This window comes from Salmo salar, chromosome 04, assembly GCF_965601325.2.
Source record: "Salmo salar chromosome 04, fSalSal1, whole genome shotgun sequence".
Taxonomy (NCBI): Eukaryota; Metazoa; Chordata; class Actinopteri; order Salmoniformes; family Salmonidae; genus Salmo; species Salmo salar.
In genome coordinates, this window is record NC_138294.1 from 51576743 (window position 1) to 51593876 (window position 17134).

Below are 17134 nucleotides of genomic sequence, written 5' to 3' on the forward strand. Positions count from 1 at the left end.
GAGTTACCTCTGCTGCAGAGGATAAGTTCATTAGAGTTACCAGCCTCAGAAATTGCAGCCCAAATAAGAGTTCAAGTAACAGACACATCTCAACATCAACTGTTCAGAGGAGACTGCATGAATCAGGCCTTCATGGTCGAATTGCTTCCAAGAAACCACTACTAAAGGACACCAATAATAAGAAGAGACTTGCTTGGGCCAAGAAACACGAGTAACGGACATTCGACCTGTGGAAATTTTCCTTTGGTCTGATGAGTCCAAATTTGCGATTTTTGGTTCCAACCACCATGTTTTTGTGAGATGCGGTGTGGGTGAACGGATGATCTCTGCATGTGTATTTCCCACCGTAAAGCATGGAGGAGGAGGTGTGATGGTGTTGGGGTACTTTGCTGGTGACACTGTCTGTGATTAATTTAGAATTCAAGGCACACTTAACCAGCATGGCTACCACAGCATTCTGCAGCGACACGCCATCCCATCTGGCTTGGACTTAGTGGAACTATCATTTGTTTTTCAACAGGACAATGACACAACACACCTCCAGGCTGTATAAGGGCTATTTTACCAAGAAGGAGAGTGATGGAGTACTACTTCAGATGACCTGGCCTCCACCATCAACTGACCTCAACCAAATCGAGATGGTTTGGGAGGAGTCGGACAGCAGAGTGAAGGAAAAGCAGCCAACAAGTGCTCAGCATATGTGGGAACTCCTTCAAGACTGTTGGAAAAGCATTCCAGGTGAAGCTGGTTGAGAGAATGCCAAGTGTGTGCAAAGCTGTCATCAAGGCAAAGGGTGGCTATTTGAGGAATCTCAAATAGAAAATATATTTTGATTTGTTTAACACTTTTTTGGTTACTACATGATTCCATATGTGTTATTTCATAGTTTTGATGTCTTCACTATTCTTCTACAATGTAGGAAATCGTAAAAAATAAAGAAAAACCCTTGAATGAGTAGTTGTTCTAAAACTTTTGACCGGTAGTGTATCCTGATTCCTAGTCACCTTACTCCTATCCCTGCACATCCCTGCACATTGTAAATATGGTAGTAGGACTGGAATTGACTGACCCTATATATAGGATGCTTCCTTACTTTCATGTGTTTTTCTTATTTCTTATTTTTATAGTTTGTTTTTCTATCTTATGTTATTTTTTGTGTTACATTGTTATTGATTACTGTATTGTTGGGTTTAGAGCTTGCAAGAAATGCATTTCAATGTACTTGTGCACTAAACTTGACAGCTGTATCCCGCACAGCTGTATCTGTCAATCTCACTGGGAAGATATACAGTAGTAGTGTATACTGTGTTGCAAGTTCGCTAGCAAAAATGCGAGCCAGACCTAGTTGATACAATGCTGCAAGTTCGTTAGCAAGAGTTCACGCTCAAGACAGTAGATAGATGACTGAAAGACAACTTGAAGTTTCTGGATGATTATAATGGTCATTTCATTTCGTTTTCATGGTCGTTACACCACTAATAGTTCCCGTTCCAGCCCTGATTTTAGGGCAGAAAGCTTCAATGACTTTAGATCACCCTAAATGAAAAAAACGCTTCTCTGACTCATCTGAGTTCTCTGTCTGTTGTAGACTGTAGACTTCACAGGCAAGATAATGTTATGTCTCTTTTAAATGAGGACAGTGGACAAAAGAGATCCACCAACAGTGGAATTATAGAGAAAATAACATTTAGAATTTGGTAGGAACAGGCTAACAGTAGGAGTAAAGACATGGCTAAAGAGATAAAAAAAAAAGACAACATATTGCCTCTGCAATATGTGGGCTGGGTAGTAGCCTAGCGTTTGAGAGGTTGGGCCATTAACCGAAAGGTTGCTGGTTTGAATCCCCCAGCGGACTAAGTGAAATCTGTTGATGTGCCTTTGAGCAAGGCACTTAAGGCCAATTGCTCCTGTAAGTTGCTCTGGATAAGAGTGTCTGCTAAATTATAACGACCAAAAAATAAGTAAAATGTATGCATATTTCTAACACTAATTAAACACTTTAAATGGGAAAACTGAAGTATGAAGAGAGAAAGAGGAGCTGATGAGACAGACGCTTTCAGAGTGCAGTAATCTGTAGTCAGCACTCTGGGTCCTCGGTAAACAGCAGTAATTAGTGTTGTATACTGGAGCACCTGGATGCTGCAGACAGACAGCAGGACTACAGCCTGGGATGGATATGCTGTAGTTCTACAACACACGCAGGCTGAGGCCATTACAGTTCCGCTGTTAAAATACATAGGCAGCCAATAGAGCAGGTGTTACACATAATATATATGCTTGAAGATGGAGGAGTGTGAGAAGAGATAGCAACGTGTGACATAACAGTGCATGTGGTGACATGCTGAGATAGTGGTGTTTTTACAGTATGGTGATGTGGACTGTGGTTTATGGTGGGAGCCCAGTGATATATGTGATGGGGAGATAGTAGAGGAGTGCTGTGTTAGATGGCACAGTGAGACATGCAGGTGTGTGTCTCACTGTGGAGACAGGTAAGGATTAAATCAGCCTTTCTTAAGGGTCCTGTTAATGGTGGGTGTCAGTGTAAATTTACAATTGTTTCATTTATTACTAGAATTTATTTGGCCAAGTGCATCGCTCTCTGTTCAGTGCGATTTCTGCTTAAGCAGCGGTCTCTGCTCAGTTTGGCAGCTGAGCGAGAGGGAGAGGGAGATGTAGAGGGAGATGCCCGTATGCTTCGCGGTTTACCGGATCTTTTTTTCTGCCGTTTTCTTGAAGATCGCTCCGCGACACACGATGCAGCGCTGTGGTTCAGCAGCAGATGATGCGCTGTCTGCCACTGACTTGTCATTCTCACTCAACATCACTCACCTCTGTCATCAAATGGCTTCGTGCTAGCCACAAGTTCTGACGGAGCTCAATTGTCACGAAACAAAAAATATACAGCGATGAGTTTCTCTTTCATACAAACGTATAACGAGGAGCGCCCACAGTGTGTTTTGTGCAGTGAAGAGTTTAGTAATGAGTCTCTCATAAAACAAATGAATAAATGACAAGTCCTGACCAAACATCCACAGCATGATGGTAAACCCAGGGAGAGCTTTCAGAACAGGGCAGAATGCTTCAGGAAACAGTGCTTCGACAGTGGAAAAGTCAGTCCGCTAGCAAGGTATTATTGTAATTTTATAACAGATGATGATAAGCAGAAATAAGAGAGTACTAACTAACTCTCATAGTAGTAGATGTGAGTTTATCTTTCAAACAATCCCCTGGCCTTGTACACAGCTAATCGCGAACATTCGCCAAAGCAAGATAGCTACTGATAGTGCAACCCTAGTAACAGTACAGATGAAGATGAAAAATGTTCAGGCCCACTGTACATTTACTGTAGGCATTATTGTTGGAAACTAGTCTAGGTTGGAACTGTTGCTGTTAAAATACAATAATTATTATTCTGAACTGGAATAAACTGATTGAAGGGAGATGCTTTTTGAGGCAAACACTCACATAGTTGTGGGTTGCTCATCTACAGCAGGAAGCGGTCTCCTGCCTGACTGAGAAAGCACTAGATGTTCTGGTCCAGTTTGGCACCACATACCTATGCGAGTCAAGGTTCTCAACTCTGACATACTTAAAAAACAAGTACAGAAACAGTTTCAAGGCTGAGCATAACCTCAGTGTTATACTGTCACAACAGAGCCCAGAATAGACATGTTGCTGTTAAAATACAATACATAATTTTTATTCTGAACTGGAATAAACTGATTGATCACACCACACAGATGTAGACCAGAAAATGAGTGTGTGTGTTTTCTGGTCTATATCTGTGTGATGTGATCAATCAGTTTATTTCAATTATTCCAGTTCAGAATAAAAAAATATGTATTTTAACAGCAACAGTTCCAACCTAGACTTTCTTTCATCAATCATTTCTACAGTAAGATGTACAGTAGGCCTGATCATTTTTCCTCTGTACTGTTTCTTAGGGTTGCACTATCAAAAAGCCTGTGTGTGTGTGTGTGTTCTGTTATTCATCTGTGTGATGTGATCAATCAGTTTATTCCAGTTCAGAATGAAATGATTTCTTGTATTTCAACAGTAACAGTTCCAACCTAGACAGATATGTAAGTGTTTTAATGGGGGAAAATAAACATGAATAGATATTTATATGGATATTTAATGAATTTATTTTATTTATTTAATTTCATTGTTAATTGTTTTTGTCTATATTGCATTTGTTTTAGGCTTAAGGACAATGAAATGTACCGATAATTATGTATAGTTGCATATTTTCCTAAGCTTGGGTCCCAGGAAAACACAGAATTCTCATTCGGGTCCCAGGCTGAAAAAGTTTAAGAACCCCTGGATGAGATGGCTCAGACTGACGGTGCATTATCACCGCCTCATTACCATAATTGAATTAACCTGCCACCGCTGCCACCTGAATCATGGACAGTCTGTGCACTACACAAACACACACACACACACACACACACACACACACGACACATATGCACACCACATAGGCCAACGCCCAAACACATACAGGCACACGAAACAGATAAGATGTCTGCACACAGCAAGACCCTGTCTATGAGGATATCTGTCTTGCATGTACATGTCTTACAAGATCTCACAGGGTTCACATGCAGAGTCCCACACCAGGTTTCAAGTACTGTATATTACATGTTAGTCATTTAGCAGACACTCTTATCCAGGAGCACTGTCTTGCTGTTTTATTAATGTAGCTACTGTGTCTTCATGCTGCAATCCTGGTTTAGGTGTTCGACACCCACCTCCTGCTCTGTAAGGCATGACATTGTAATGGAGAGAGAGCTGCAGATTGAGCAAAACAGGATGCTGATTATCCTTCCCCCTACCAGTCCTGTGACAGGGGGAAGCATTCCCTCTTACCCCCTAACAGATTGCCAATATCAGAGAGCAGGAACCCTCACTACACCACAGCAGACAGATCACATGTAGGCACTGGGGCGTGAAGCAGGGAAGAGAATCAGCTTTTTCACTCCAGTGCCCTCACTGTTCCCCCTCTCTATCCCTGGCTCTATCCTAAACCGCAGCAGAGACGGATACATCCCAGCACTCTGATATGGTAGAGGGATCAGCAATCATAAGGTCAGGGGCCAGGAAATCAAGGATTTAGTCTGAACAAAACCATATGAACTTTAGGAGATACATGGAAGTGACACTCAGCAGAGCATAGCAGCGCATTCAAACACCTGCAACATCAGCAGATAATGGCTGCAGGCAAAAGTGCTCTACCACCACCAGCCAATGGTAAAGTAGAGACCCGCCTAAATGATGATATTTACCACTATAACCCACACAAACCACACAGATCTGTCTGGCATGAATTGCTAAATCCCTTTTTACATGGAAACCATCTTTCATCAAATAATCACGTTGAAATACACTGATGGAAGGAGATGGTATGGTATCTCTCTCCTAAACCAGGTCAGCACACATGAGAACAAATGTTTGCCTCACATGTTCCTCACACATCCCAGAGAGGTAGATTGGTATGTGATGGTTGATCAGCAGGTGTCAGGGAGCGAAGAAGAGCAGGGGGTGAGTACAGGAAGTGTGTGTCACTGGTTATTTCCTCCTCAAGATTTGGAGACCAAATCAGTGATCCCAGCAGTAGGTCTCCTAGGACACTGAACAGTGCTACTGAATCACACACTCAGTGCAGCGGAGGACATATACCACACACACACACACACACACACCACACACACACACACCACACACACACACACACACACACACACACACACACACACACACACACACACACACACACACACACACACACACACACACACACACACACACACACACACACATACACACACACACACACCACACACACCACACACACACACACAACACACACACCACCCACCCACACAACACACCACCACACACACTCATACACACACACACACACCACCCACACAAACAGACCACACACACAAACCACAAACACACACACACACACACACACACAACCAGGGCATAGGGCTGAGAGGAGTCTGAACCTGGAAGCGGGTGGATGAGGTGACAGAGGTACTGCAAACTCAAAGTGGGATGAATCAGGCTCTACCAGTGGCAGACCCATCACACTAGAGTAAGCTTTAGATCCACCTGGGAAATACCTCATATCCAGACTGTGTCAGTGAGGAATGAGCCTGTCTGTAAGGAGACAGACAGGGAGACAGATGCAGCCACGCTCCACAGCCAGTCAGCCATTCTTATGACACTGCATTACAGGGGTTAACAGAGCGAGACAGAAAGTATTAAAACTATCGGAGAGGTAGAGGGATGCTGGGGGCCTGACGGAGAGTATGATGGACAGTCATAGGGCTGGGTAGGGTAGGGTTAGTGAGAAGGTCTGTCGTCAGGGCTTACAGATGATGATCTGTCTGACTGGCCTGCAGGCCGCTGACCTCTGACCTCTTAGCTGATTCTGTTATGTCTGTGGATAGATGCTGGAACACAAAATAACATAACACACCATTAACACACACAGGTTTTAACACGGTTCTCACTCATCAGCCACCCACAACATACACATCTCCCTCTCAGTTCACCAAACATTAATGACCAACCATCTCCTAATGGGGGGGGGGGGGGGGGGGGGGGCGCAACTCAATATTAGAAAGGTGTTCCTAATGTTTGGTATACTCATTGTATGTAAAAAAAAAAAATGTTGTTACAGATAAGAAGCGGACACATTGCCTGAGATGTGAGAGCACATCTGGAGACCTGTTGTACTCTTGTATCCATCTACCAAATCCTGGTTTCCATGGTAATCGAAGCAGTACACTGTCTGTAAATCTGAATGAATTTGATTGGGAGCTAGAGAGTGAGACCCCAGGTGCTCTTTGCCACAGAGAGAAGCCCTACAGCATGTGCTCTGGGCTGGGCTGAGCTTGCCAGGGACTCTAGGAATAAGCCTTATCCAAGTGAAAGTCCATTTATCATTGCAGCCAATGCCAGCAGTGCAGAGAGTGTCTCTGCTGTGAAATTAAAGGAGGGGATGGTTTGGAGAAACGACTGCTTAAATGGAAATTCAATAAAAAGACACTCAATCAACAAGGGTAAAAATAAAAGGTGCAGCTGTCGTTATTCGACATTAAGGGGAAAATGACTTGCCAAGTAGCCACACATTATAACAATGGCCTAGACAATGATAAGGTGGCATCTCGGCAATGGGGGTGCGCCGCTATCGATTCCCCCTAGGTGACCCGGGAGCAGAGGCCATGAATTACAACTCACTTCTTATGGCAATAAAGGAGGACAAAGTCCATCCATTGGACATGGGTCATTACCCAAAACATCCATCCCCTGGAACATGTGTACAAACTGAGTGGTCAGAAGCACAGAAGAGCAACCGGCAGATAGAGCCAATTGATTGAACGACCAGAGAGGTTGATCATTAAAATCAAACCAAAACCATCCTTCATTCCCTTTGTCTCTCTTCTCTATTTTTGCTTTGTTTCTCTCTCTGTATCCATCTTCCTACAGTCGTTCTTTCACACTGTATGCCTGTCTTCTTATTGGCCCTACCTTATCTACCCATCTTTCCTTTTTTCTTTCTCTCAGCTTTTTACATTTTTTTATCTTTGTCTCTATCAGTCTATTTTCTAACCTTCTTTCCTCCTCTTTGTCTTCTTCCCTCTAGTCACACAGCATATACAGACAGAGACAATCCTAGAAACGGGCTGAAGTCCGTGTCAGCTTTTCTTTAATTACAGCCAACAGCCCCCTGACAAAAACCATTTGCACACTTTTGTCTTGATACTAAATATTGACGTCTGACAAGTTCTGAGCCTTACAAGGACTTGTTTTCCAAGGCAAACTAACTTTTCCCCCAGAGTGAAACAAACACTTTCTTCCTAAATAACTACTCATAAATATTCATCTCTGTCTCTCTTCTTTACTTAAGCCTCTCCACACCTTTATAATGTGAAAGGCGTTTTGCTTCTGAAAAGGGAGAAATTCAACAACGCTGGAATGACGTAGCGTAGCAACAGTCCTCAGAGAGAAGAAACATCTCTCCAGGGAAATATGGACGCTCTGCTTAGAATACGCTGGAAGGATCAAGAGAGAAAGACACACTTACACATACACACTTTGCCTCTCCCAGTCCTGAATTACAAAGACATTTATACAAACACAAAATATTGTGAAAAAATTATAATACGCAAAGTAAGTGTACATTACTCTCTAGGTTGACGTTTTCATTCATGGTTTTAGACATTTTAGTTCCACTGTTGGTGAGTCAGTCCATCTGGTTGTCTCTCTCTCCGTCATTTTTAACATCCCTCTTCTTGATTTTGTGCTTTTACCCATCAGTCCAAGTGATAGACCAGTGGCTGTCCATCTCTGAGACAGACAGGTAGACAGGAACAACCAACAGTGAAACAAGCACGAGGTGAAAACCTCTCCCAGACTTGTCAGTCCATCAATAGTGTAATTAAATGACCAGTCCCTGCCTCTGTCAACTCTGTCTTTGTAATCATTACACAGCCAAGACACCCCCAGCTACAAACAAATTGTATTATGTCTCCATCAATAATGCATACCAACACTTTATTGAAATCCAATGCAGTTCCATATTTACATGGCTGGACATGCCCTGTGTAAGTCTGTGATTTAGATGAGTGATTTGTTCGGCCATAACAGGCAATAAGAGGAGGTAGAAGATCACAGTCAACACCAGCCAACTTCATGCTTCCCACCATAATAGGAAGTGGGCGGGGCACACTATGCTTTATTTTTTCAAATATTTTTTAAAACTGTTTTTCTCCCCAATTTCATGGCATCCAATTGGTAGTTACAGTCTTGTCCCATCGCTGCAACTCCAGTATGGACTCGGTAGAGGCAAAGGTCGAGAGCCATGCGTCCTCCGAAACACGACCCTGCCAAGCCGCACTGTTTCTTGACACACTGTTCGCTTAACCCGGAAGCCAGCCACACCAATGTGCTGGAGGAAACACCGTACAACTGGCGATCGTGTCGGCACGCACGTGCCCGGCCCACCACAGAAGTCGATAGTGCGCAATGGGACAAGGACATCTCAGCCGGCCAAACCCTCCCCTAACCCGGACGGCGCTGGGCCAATTGTGCTTAGCTTCATGGGTCACCCGGTCGCGGCAAGCTGTGACACAGCCCGGGATTGAACCCGGATCTGTAGTGACGCCTCAAGCGCTGCATTGCCTTAGACCACTGACCACCCGGGAGGCTACACTATGCTTTATTTATAGAGGAAATCAAATGAAGATGTATTCCCAAAGGAGGGTACAAGGGGTGAATTGTGTTTTGTGTAAGTTTCATTTGCTTATTTTTTTTATGAATTAACTTGACAGGGTGAATAACCAGAACAATCCCAATGTGTGTGTGTCTGTGTGTGTGTGTGAGTCTGTTGCACATGTCAACCTGGTAGCTACTGAGGTGAGACAGGTGGTTTCCCCAACAGCAGACATACATAAACATTCTGTTGTCAGAGGAGCCTGGTTTGATGTTGATGATCATGTGTTTTCTTGTCTGACGAATAAGCCAGATATTGTTGTTGTGGGGAGACCAGAGGGAGGGGCTGATTCTGGAGGTGGGCTGCTCATTCCATTGTTACATGGAGCAGGCCTTATCTGACAAGCTCCTTAAATAGCAGCCCCTCATATCACACTTGGACAACCTGGAATACAGATGCAGGTTGGTGGCGTTGATATTTGGCCGTCTCTGCCACGTACATAGACTTACATAAACCTTCAGAATGCATGCCTGCCTAAGAGAAAACCAAAACAAGTGTCTAGGTACTGCTCTGTTTCAGCCATTATGGGCAGCCTAGCTGTGTGGAGGAGAAGGTACTGCTCTGTTTCAGCCATTATGGGCAGCCTAGCTGTGTGGAGGAGAAGGTACTGCTCTGTTTCAGCCAATATGGGCAGACTAGCTGTGTGGAAGAGAAGGTACTGCTCTGTTTCAGCCATTATGGGCAGACTAGCTGTGTGGAGGAGAAGGTACTGCTCTGTTTCAGCCGTTATGGGCAGACTAGCTGTGTGGAGGAGAAGGTACTGCTCTGTTTCAGCCATTATGAGCAGCCTAGCTGTGTGGAGGAGAAGGTACTGCTCTGTTTCAGCCGTTATGGGCAGCCTAGCTGTGTGGAGGAGAAGGTACTGCTCTGTTTCAGCCATTATAGGCAGCCTAGCTGTGTGGAGGAGAAGGTACTGCTCTGTTTCAGCCATTATGGGAAGCCTAGCTGTGTGGAGGAGAAGGTACTGCTCTGTTTCAGCCGTTATGGGCAGCCTAGCTGTGTGGAGGAGAAGGTACTGCTCTGTTTCAGCCGTTATGGGCAGCCTAGCTGTGTGGAGGAGAAGGTACTGCTCTGTTTCAGCCATTATGGGCAGCCTAGCTGTGTGGAGGAGAAGGTACTGCTCTGTTTCAGCCATTATAGGCAGCCTAGCTGTGTGGAGGAGAAGGTACTGCTCTGTTTCAGCCGTTATTGCCAGCCTAGCTGTGTGGAGGAGAAGGTACTGCTCTGTTTTAGCCGTTATGGGCAGCCTAGCTGTGTGGAGGAGAAGGTACTGCTCTGTTTCAGCCATTATAGGCAGCCTAGCTGTGTGGATGAGAAGGTACTGCTCTGTTTCAGCCGTTATAGGCAGCCTAGCTGTGTGCAGGAGAAGGTACTGCTCTGTTTCAGCCGTTATTGCCAGCCTAGCTGTGTGGAGGAGAAGGTACTGCTCTGTTTCAGCCATTATGGGCAGCCTAGCTGTGTGGAGGAGAAGGTACTGCTCTGTTTCAGCCATTATGGGCAGCCTAGCTGTGTGGAGGAGAAAGTACTTTTTGTTTCCTTAATCAGTGTTCTTGTATCAACGACCTTTGAAATGTTTGAATCCCTCATGATGTAATGTTATTTGTATTCAAATCAAGTATTTAGTGTGTGTGTGTGTGTGTGTGTGTGTGTGTGTGTGTGTGTGTGTGTGTGTGTGTGTGTGTGTGTGTGTGTGTGTCTGCTCTGTTCCACTGCGGACTGTGAGAGGCAAAGGCAGGGCCTCAATGTGATTTTGCAAAGAAACTCTATAATCACAGAGAATTAAAAGGCCCAGGATAAAGGGACAAGCCCAGAATGTTAATGAAGGAGAAGTTCAAGAGACATCAGGTTTAATTTTGATCCCTCTATCCAGTGTGATACATGTACTCCTCACTGATATTGTAGCCATTCTTTCCATTATATTATTGCGTGCCAAGGGTGACAAATGACTCAACGGAATCAATGTCAATGAGATTATTACAATCTATAGACACACAATTATATGTTTCACTACTATAGTAGCATTAATTATCTGCATCACGAGCGAAGCCATCACCACCTTCTAGAACCTGCCGTTTTTAACTTTCAGCACCAGAATGAATGGACAGCTCCTGCCGTAAACGGCTGAATCAACTCAGGAACTTTCTTTTCAAATGTAGGATATTACACCAGTGGGCAATATACAACAAATAAGAACGTCTGGACGGTCAAGTAAATTGTACAACAACTGCTTAGACGTCTTTATTGTGGTTTTGCGAGGAAGCATCTGTCGTAAACTATAGCCCACCTTTCTGACACATGGCTAGATTGACCCATGAAATAGCACGGTGAGAAGCATGGGCTGGTACTGGGATAATCAGTGTGTAATATAATATATCTTAAAAAGCAATACAATGATAATTACTTTGTTCTCCAAAGATCTGTTAACTCTGTAATTCAGTGTTGGTTGCAAAACCAAACCGTATGGATTAGCCTACCTGACAAATTCAGGGTAGCCTATAGATTACACAGCCACACAACGTCAATGTCAAATCAATAAACTCTCATAAATAATTTTAAAGACAACGAAAATATGACCTACTTTCTTAATGCGGATTCATTGTATTAGACGAACTGGGTGTATCCAAAGGACTCACGTAGTCAATACTCACATGTAGACTACCTCTAACACTCTCAGTCCCCCTTCTCTCGTTCACACACACTACTCAGATCAAAGTTTATCAACAGGTTGAGTCAATTTCTATCAAAATTGATAGCCTAATAATTTTGTCTTTACAACTTTACACCATTATTAGACAGAATTGATATCAACTTTTTAGACTGCGCCACAGCCTATCACCTTGTCAAAATATTTGGCAATTAACGTTGTCAATTAACTTCTGCTGCTTCTGAAAGTGGTTGAAGAATTCAAGAACTCACCCTCTTTTCGTCGTTATTCGTCTTCGTTTAGTTGTTCAATGCTTGTTTGATTTACTACTGGTCCCTCCTTTCTGTAAAACGTTTGCAAATGTATCTTTTTCCGGTTAAATGTCCTTGCATAGGCACCAAAAAGAGAGGAAATTATGAAAAGAAGAGAAAAGGCGTTCAGGTGTGAGATAAATCAACAAGAAGGCGCCCAAGCCTGAGCACTGAGAAAGGTCCCCGGGAGTAAAAACCTAATCCCGTTCTACCTGGGAATGCAGAGCCGCTATCAGATGGACTATAACGCGAGCTACGAGTGGCAGCGCATACAAATCACCACGCGCACCTTCTCCTGCAGTTACCTGCCGATTTCCTCAGGGTCCTAAGGCTGCGCTAAGGAAATTCGCTCACAGATAGGCTACTTGATTCACACGCAGCTACAGTATGATACTGCGAATATTTTATGATATATCGTAGACTGTGCCGGGCACATGTTTGTTATCGATATCATGATAATGATAATAGATGTGTTGTTATACATCTATCCGTCCTCATTTTCACTCATTCTTTGTCATTACATGGGTGGGTCAGATTATTCATTGAAATGCCTGTCTGACTCTCTGCTCCATTTTGAACAATATTATTATGTTTATTCACCCTTTAGTAAAATTGTAATCTCGTTCTCTTAAAAGGTCCAGTAGTTATGAAAAACAGTTTCCTGTCAACCTGGGCATTTGGGCAGGCTATGAACTGGTATCTTTTAAGCCTGAGTTTTGTATCTTATGAGGGTGTATAAATTCCTAAATGAATTCTAAATGACACTTAATTATAAGATTATTTATGTGTGTCAATATTGAAAATTATGTAATGTGACTCACATTTAGTCATGACCACACAAAATGGATTTCATATGGTGCAAACAGCAGGGGTGAATTTCATAGTAAAAGAAGTAGACAGTGGACTAGAAAGTGATGAACATGTGTTGAGGGGTAAAAACAATTAAAGCATTGCCAATTAGATAACATCGACAGGAAATATTGACTAAAGTGCCAATGAGTTAACTTTGCAGTTTAGCTTGAGTTAATGTTTGAGATTCTAACGGGTGTTTGCCAACTACACTCAGTGACAGGGTGAAAGCTAAATTATTTGCATCCTATCTGGACCTAAACAGTAAAAATGAAAAATATTTTATCATCACTTGTTTCCCTGCTCAATGTGGAAATTCAGAACTAACATGGAATTCAAATATGAAACAAAAGAGAGAGACAGAAAGACAGAAATTTGAGAGAGACAGACGGAGAGAGATAAAGAAAGAGAGGAATAGAGACTTCAGCAGCTCTTAAAAAGTAAGAGGAACATCGAGTCCCCACTTGTTCTCTATCCACCGAATGATTTCTCACCTCTCTATTATCTACACTGGGTTATTTCATTCACTCAGTAGGGGGGATAGACTGGAGAGAGACATGGGGGAGAAAAGTAGACTTCTGTGGAAGTTGAGGACAGAATTCTATATGACAGAATTTTATGTAGTTAACTTGCTTTTTCTCACCTGTGGCAATTTAACAGGGATCACCATATGCTAATCACAGCCTGGGCGACATATCCTATTGAAAATACATACAGCCATTATGCTGAAGATCCAGGCCCTATACTTACACAACAACCCCAGCCAAGTCCCTGGCACGTCACAGCCCACTGAACAGACCACGGGCATCGAGCCTGACAGTAGACAACTCAATCTGTAACTAAACCAAGTCAAATTTTATTTGACACATGCTTGGTAAACAACAGGTGTAGATGAACAGTGAAATGCTGCTTACTTACAGGCCCTTCCCATCCCAACAATGCTGAGAGAGAAAATAGAGAAATTAAAGAAAAGTAAAAGACTTAATAATAAAAGTTTACTAAATACACAATGATTAATGGCAACTTGGCTATATACACACGCGAGGTACCAGTACCGAGTCAATATGCAGGGGTACAAGGAAATTGAGGTAGATATGTACATATAACTAGGAATAAAGTGACAGATAATAAACAGTAACAACAATGTATGTGATGAGTCACAAAAGTTAGTGCAAAAGGGGTCAATACAGATAGTTCAATATTTAACCAAACAGCTCCAGTACCCGGACTAACTATTTAGCAGTATTATGGCTTGGGGGTGGAAGCTGTTCAGGGTCCTGTTGGTTCCAGACTTGGTGCATCGGTACGGTAGAAGAGAGAACAGTCTATGACCTGGGTGAGTGGAGTCTTTGACAATATTTAGGGCCTTCCTCTGACACCGCCTGGTATAGAGGTTCTGGATGGCAGGGAGCTCCGCCCCAGTGATTTAATGGGCCGTGAGCACTACCCTCTGTAGTGTCTTGCAGTAGGATGGCAAGCAATTGCCATACCAAGTGGTGATGCAGCCAGTCAAGATGTTCTGAATGGTGCAGCTGTAGAACCTTTTGAGGATCTGAGAGGCCCGTGCTGAATGTTTCAGCCTCCTGAGGAGGAAGAGGCGTTGCCATACCCTCTTCACGACTGTGTTGGTGTGCGTCGACCACGACAGACCCTTAGTGATGTGGTAACCGAGGAACTTGAAGCTCTCGACTCGTTCCACTACAGCCCCGTCGATCTGAATGGGGGTGTGCTGAAGCCTGGGGAGACTCAGGCATCTAGCTCAGCATCAGTCAGACGACCAATGATTCCCAGTGGAGAGGCCAAACATTCTCCACCCTGGGAGAACACAGCAGCCCAGGGAGAGAATCATGTAGAGTGCTGTTCCACCATGGGAGACCATCCCTAAGGCTCTGTTTGCACTCTGTCGGGCCAACAGCTCATCCTGTGAGGCTCCTCCGCCACACAGCACAACACTACACATACCTGCAGTGATACCTGCAGTGAAACCAGCCTAGCGCAACATGGTGGGGGAAAAAATGAGGGAGCTTGTCTTGTCAGTTTCTATAGCAATGAGGAGCAGCAAAGTTCTCTCCGCCCCACTAGTTCCAGTCATAATCACCCCTCTCGATTGTACCAACACAAAGACTTTAACTGCATGATTTGTGACAGTAATGCTGAACAGGCCATCTGTAGACACATAGGGTGCGTCCCAATCGACAAGGATCAGCATTTCTAGGTGGTACATCAAAATTGGCATGTCCCAATACTAAGGTGTCTTCATTCAGGCGATTTTGAAGGCAGCATCCTATGTATCCTTCGCACCTTGTGGTGCACCAAACATTCAAAACTGAATTAACGGCAGACACAAGTCCCCGCTTTGGAGAAAACTTCCCAGAAAAATAAGAAATAACTTCGCGAAATGTAAGTATTCTGTAAAAATGTTCAAATTGATTTCATATGAATTTTGAATTTGAATATTGAGTAACTGTTGTTTATCAGCCCGTTGCCAAGCTAGTTAGCTAACACGTCATACAGCACACGATAGCTAGATAATGTTAGTAGGGAATCTCATCCTGATTATCGTTGTTTAGAGATGAACATCTTTATTAACTAGGCCTAATCGTAGATTCAGCAATGTGTTAATTGTGAAGACCCGGACAGTTTTTAAATAATGAATTGGTGAACTTACTAGCTATGTAAAGATATGTAGTGAATTGGTTTTCCCCCATTTGTTTTCAGGGACTAAAGTGGGCACCTGATCGCGATGCGCTTCATTGTATTGCCTTGGCAGGAGAAAACAGCTCTGCCGGACTCGTTTGGAGGTAAGACATTTTATTAACAACATCTGATGAAAAATCATAGGAAATGCAGCCAGCTGTGTTCTGTTCATTCTAGGCTTGTTAGCCAGCCAATTTGTTTTTGCATTTTGTGGATGAGTCTGTTTAGCAAGCTTGTTAACTAGCTGCATGCAGTGTCTGTTTACCTAACGTTAACATAGTTCAAATTAGAGGCTGTTATTCTACTCTTACTGTAAACAACTGAACAAGCCTAAAAATATGCAAAACTGTTACCAAAACGATTGCACATTAATAAAAGTAGTTGTGGCTTCAGCAACTTGAACCAGCACTGAAATCTGAGCCGTGAGGTTAGTTTCTCCCCCCTTGTCTCTGCTTGTTCCAGGTTGAAGGACATTAAGGAGTGTGCAACATCACAATGTTAGAGATAGATTCACCCATGTTATGGTTTATCATGCAGATTTGTCAGGAAATTGTAACTTATGAAGCTCATTTTAAAATAGGCATGATTTCTGCCCCAGGGGAATGCACTGTGTGTAAGTCTTCAATTTAGTCCACAATTAGTTGAATGAAGTGTTAGTAAAGGGCTGGAACAAGAACTTGTAAACTCCCGTCCTGTTTCTAAAAAAACTATGGCGGTCATGACTAAATTTGCCCTCATGTACTGAATAAGGTTATGAATGTTGGAGGTTAATCTCCTTTATGTCGCTCACTTTGGAATTACTTATTTTGTACAATGGATTGTTTTAAGTACTCATGCACAGATACACGAAAACCAATAAAAATGTTTGAATGTTTTCAAAATGACAAGTGTTAATGTCTCCATAGGATTCTGGTTTCGAGGTTAGGGCATCTGGTGCCTGTTGTTCATCTGTCTAATTCCCTGCAAGGAGAGAGAAAGGCATCAATAATATTACAGTACAATGGTGTAATCATTTCATTGATTACATATTCCTGTTCGATATGCGCTTATATAATTATATTGGACATGTTATCTTTTATCACAAGCCAGTATTTGTATCCAATGCATTTAGCTTACATGAGAATGAATTAGCCTTCTTATGTAATTAGATTGCATCATATCATCTTCCAATATTAGTTATCAACGAACATAAAACAATGTTATCCTGAACATCAGTGTCATTTAATAATATGCATGGCTGTGATAGTTGAATTAACCACAACGTTAGCAGCTCTAATGCAATATTAGCTTCACGGTGAAACACCACTATTCTGGCTATTAATCATTCTTATACAATCAGTA

At 42.9% G+C, this 17134-nt stretch overlaps 1 protein-coding gene across 1 annotated transcript in view; it reads right to left on the reverse strand.

Moving 5' to 3' along the window:
• Positions 1-12462, reverse strand: part of LOC106603264 (roundabout homolog 1) — a 220748-nt gene extending 208286 nt beyond the window's left edge. The window contains exon 1 of the mRNA XM_082974526.1: positions 12209-12462. The gene's annotated coding sequence lies outside the window, so the exon portion shown is untranslated. The remainder of the gene's footprint in view (positions 1-12208) is intronic.
• Between the last annotated feature and the right edge of the window lie 4672 nt (positions 12463-17134).